Source organism: Herpailurus yagouaroundi, unplaced genomic scaffold (genome assembly GCF_014898765.1).
Source record: "Herpailurus yagouaroundi ecotype Mexico unplaced genomic scaffold, PumYag 66839, whole genome shotgun sequence".
Taxonomy (NCBI): Eukaryota; Metazoa; Chordata; class Mammalia; order Carnivora; family Felidae; genus Herpailurus; species Herpailurus yagouaroundi.
In genome coordinates this window covers 1,074-5,608 of record NW_024419721.1, presented here as the reverse complement: position 1 = coordinate 5,608, position 4,535 = coordinate 1,074, and the positions used below count along the sequence as shown (strand labels likewise).

General features: G+C 55.1%; 1 long non-coding RNA gene across 1 annotated transcript in view; it reads right to left on the bottom strand.

The window, feature by feature from the left end:
• Positions 1-4,309, bottom strand: part of LOC121024690 (uncharacterized) — a 6,538-nt gene extending 2,229 nt beyond the window's left edge. The window contains exons 1-2 of the long non-coding RNA XR_005787792.1: positions 4,210-4,309; positions 1,011-1,071 (exon numbers count right to left, since the gene is read on the bottom strand). This is a non-coding gene — a long non-coding RNA (uncharacterized LOC121024690). The remainder of the gene's footprint in view (positions 1-1,010; positions 1,072-4,209) is intronic.
• Positions 4,310-4,535: the final 226 nt, after the last annotated feature.

Here is a 4,535-nt window from a genome sequence, read left to right as displayed (position 1 = left end):
TGTTGGGGTGCCTGGGTGGCTCAGTCGGTTGAGCGTCCGACTTCGGCTCAGGTCATGATCTCGCGGTCCGTGGGTTGGAGCTCTGCACTGGGCTCTGTGCTGACAGCTCGGAGCCTGGAGCCTGCTTCGGATTCTGTCTCTTTCTCCCTCTCTCTCTCTCTCTCTCTCTGCCCCTCCCCACTCGCACTCTGTCTCTCTCAAAAATAAATGAACATTTAAAAAAAATTCTTTTCTAAATGTGGGGCCTTGCACTTTCACTATCCCACCAGTTGTGAGAGGCAGGTCAAATCATTACATCGCTCTATGCCTCAGTTTTCTGCTCTGAGCAGTAGGGGGCACCGGCCCCCAGCTCCTGGAGCTGTTGGGCTTCAATCCGAGCAGGTATAGGCACTTGCAGGGAAGTGCTGGGCGCACACAGTGTGCTCATACTGCAGGACGGGATGGAGAGAGGAAGGAAGAGGAAAAGGATGCACGGATGAATGGATCTGTCTGTGTGGGTGGAAGGTGTAAGAACAGGATGCTCCCCGCCCAGAATCAAAGCCGTAGGGCGTTCTGGAAAACTTGAGCAGTGAGAAGGAACCTGTATGGGATTCCAAATAGGAAATCCCCTCCTCACTCCCAGAACACTCCTCTTCACTCCCTGAAGAGCCTGAGGGCTGGAGGCAGGGCAGCTGCTCCGAGAATGTCACCAGCCTCCCAGACCATCCAGCTGTGGCCAACACCATGCCCAGCATACCCTTTGCAAGCACCAAAACAGCTCCCGGAGAGCTGCCCACTCAAGGCCAAGTTTCCAGAAGGGCTTTTCTCAGGGACCCGCAGAACCGTCTAAAATCTCCCGAGTCTGGTCTAACTGGCTCAGAGCAGTCTGAGAGACAAGTCCCAGATGGAGGGGAGAATTTCTTTGCCAAGAAACCAAGATGGCTTGCAAAGAGCTATGGGGGGGGGGGGGGGAAACGGGTCTGCTGGCAGCCCTGCCCCTCCCCACAACCTGGCTCACTTAAGCCTCTCACCTCCTGGGCACAGCCGTAGGCCAGCCACTCCTGGCGGTAGCGGTCAAAACCACTGGAGCACCTGCGGGGGACCAGAAGGTAAGAAGTGTGATGGGGTTGCCAGAGAAGCCCTCCTCTTCACTCTCTCCTGTTCAGTAGCAGCTCTCCGATGACGGGGCGGAGGGGGCTAACGTCCCAGGGCTGCGGTGATCCGGACCACCGGGCAGGTGCCCTCCTTGGCACCTGGCAGCTGTGGGATCAGGAGTCAGACCCTTCTTCCCCAACTACTCCTCCAAAAGGAAGGGCAGGTATCTGGCGTCTCCACTCTCCTCCTGACCCAGCTCCCCAGGACCAAGGTCACATCTGCCCAGATGTGTGCATATAGGGAGCTAGATGAATTGTATGACCTCAAATGAGCTCTAAGATCCCCTTGACTCTAGGCGGCCATGAAATTGCTGAGAGTTCAGGGAATTCACAGCAACGTCTTCTGGGGAGAGTTTCACTCATTCACAGACAATCCTTTTTCTTTGTGGAGGGGCCTAAACTTGGCAAGGAGAAGCTGGGCTGAAGGTGGACTTCAGCACATTTAGCCAATACCTCCTGTGTGATCACTAAAGGGCAGAAAGGAGGGTCGTGCCAGCAGCTAGGAGAGATCGAAAACCAGCTGACCAGCGTCCCGGGAGAGGACACTGTGCAGCTCAGCTGGGCTGGAAGGTGCCAAGTGCTTCCCTAGGGAAGGGATGGGCGTATGCGGATGAACCAGAAAATGTTCTCCATGGCACCGTGCTCAAATGGAAATTCTTCACTCTGGTGCCAGGGGAATCCACCAAGCCCTGCTCAAGCTCTGGAACATCTGCACGGGAAGAATCATATCATGAGCCACCAGTGCTGAGGAAGAATTCATCGCTAGTTAATTTTCTCCACTAGCAACCGCCCACCCATCTGCCAGGGACCCAGTGAGGCGGAGGTCAGTTTTTCCTTCTGAAGATGCCTCCTGGGGCTCCGAGCTGCCCCTCCTGCAGCAGGGACAGCTGAACTGAGCCCCCCCACTACCCCTCCCAGGTCCTCTGTGCCCACTACTTTGGGACATTGAGGACTAGGCGGTCTATTGGGGGCTGGCAACTAAAGTTTCTTTTAAGCCAAACTAATTGATTCTTCCAAGCACTGAGCCTTTGACATAGGTCTAGGAGCACCACGTTCTAAGCTCCGAGCCAACCAACCCAGATGCAGAGAAGAAGGACATCAGGCATGGCCACTATTGGGTGCCTCCTGAATGCCAAGTGCCGCCGCGGCCATATGCTGCTCCTGTAGTATTTCATGGGACCCTCACAAGGACACTGTAAAGCAAGGATTATGACTGCTCATTCCCCGGGCCAAATCCTGCAGTTAAAGTCATTTTAGACTCCAGAGTGGGCCCTTGGGGCGGGGGAGGGGCGATGTGGACTGAAAGGAAGACACTGGCCTTGGTAAATGAAATGATCTAAATCAGATCCAGCCCCAGGGCAAGGAGGGGAAGCTCTGGGAGGCTGCAGAAGGCTGAGTGGGTGGCGAGGAAGGGGAAGCTGGGAACCCACACGGTGACTGCAAGCAGCTGTTGGTGGGAGAGTCCATGGGGCTGGCCCCTCTGCACCAGCCCTGCCCTCTGGCTCTGTAGAGACCTGGAGTCAGCTCTCAGTTGGTGCTGAGGCTCCAGAGAGCTGGCAAGGAGGGGCCCACGCTGGGGTGAGCCCAGACCCATGGGCATCTGGGGACAGGATTTCAGCACCATGTCAGCCTTGATTGCTCTCTGATGGAACTTCTGTGTCCTATAGCTGACATAACCACAGCAAAAGCGGTGTCCACACCCAAGGCCTTGCCCTCCCCTAACCTGACCAACCCTCATTAAACTGTCACGGTCTCTGGGTTTGGGCGTATGTGTTAAATGGGGATGTGTCAATGGGAGGGTTTTGCTTTCATCTGACCCATTTTGAAGTTCTTATGGCTCAGCTCTCGCTGGACGCTGAGTCATGTGGTGGCAGCCAGCCCCAGGATTCCGGGGCTCATCCGAGGTCATCTGGATTATCTCTCGGCGCTGAGACAGTAGCTCTCAAACTCAAGAGTGCATAAGATGGATGGTGCTGCAGAGCTATTCTCCAGGAGGACCCCAACCTCCAGGTAGGAAGGACACCCGGAAACCCCTCTCCCCTTGGCCCCCGGGGCTGTGTCCTGTGCCGGGCAGGCCACCTTTTAGCTCCTATTTCTGCCCTGGGCTATTTGAAAGGAGCAAAGGAAACACTGACAGATGCTTGCCAGCTGCCTGGAACTCAGAGACACTGTAATTTGCAACTTTCAAGATTGCTTCATAGGGCTTCCCACTCTCATGAGAGCCCTGGTCCCCAAAGAAATCGTTTTGTTTTGTTTTGTTTTGTTTTGTTTTCCCTTCCTGCTATTTATTTATCTTGGACAGGAGAACAGGGCTCGAGTTCTGAGTCTAATCTGTGAGGAAATGATTTCAGAACAAGGAGTGGAAGATGAGTGGGGATTTAAGAAATTTATCCCTCTTTATCCCTCAGCCTGAATCTCACCCAGAATTTTCCCTGTTTCCAACACCAAGCAAACACAGCTTTGTAGCTTGCCCCAACTTTCCACGGATGCCTGCAACTTCCACACCCCTGATTTTCAGGAAACCCCATTACGGCCCGAGAAAGATCTTAAGGCGGTGTTTGGGGGGTCACGGGACCCTCATCCAACGGCAATGGGTCTTTGGAGCTGGCGGGTCTCACATTTGTTTGCAGATGAGGCACTGTGTTAATATGCAGGTTTCTGGGCTTCTTTCCCAGAGATCCTGACGCAGGGGGCCTGGGGCAGGTTCCAGGAACCTGCATGTTCAACACGAGACCTAGCTGATTCTGGGATCCTCACATCTGTGGACCGTTCTCTGGGAAGCCCTGCGCTAGGATGAACCAACCCTTCCGGGTGTAAGAAGGCGCTACAGTAGATAGAATCTCTGAATAATCTTCCAGAAACCTAGTGTCACCACGGAGACCCTGCCACACAGTCATCTCGATCGGGCCTCGGGGAGAAACTCACTTCTGTGACATTCTTGTGCTACGGAGCACAATGGGCTGGCTAGAGATGCTCTCATGTTGGCAATGAGGCCCGAGGCAGGGAGGGGGCCGTGCCACCCTCTGCCCCTCCTCCAAGGCCTCCTGGGGAACCAGAGGGTCAGCCCGGCACAAACCTCTGGAGGACGTGGCACCAGCTGCAGTTGAAGGTCAGGTCCGAGGACACGCAGGCATCACAGGTCCGATGCTGCAGGCAGGCTGCAAGAGAGAACGCAATTGTCCCTGAGCATCAGACCCTCCGCAGACCTCCAAAAGGCGCAACTCTCCCAAATGCTGGGTCCTTACAGAACTACGGAGTCTCTGACTGGCAGGGACCCCAGAGGTCATTAGTGCCACCCTCCCTTGAGTCCAGCCCTGATTCTTCCATCTCTTTCTCCCTCCTTCCCTTTTCCTCCTTCCTCCTTCTTTCTGTCACCAGGGGGGCAGGCCCCCAGCGGGTGCT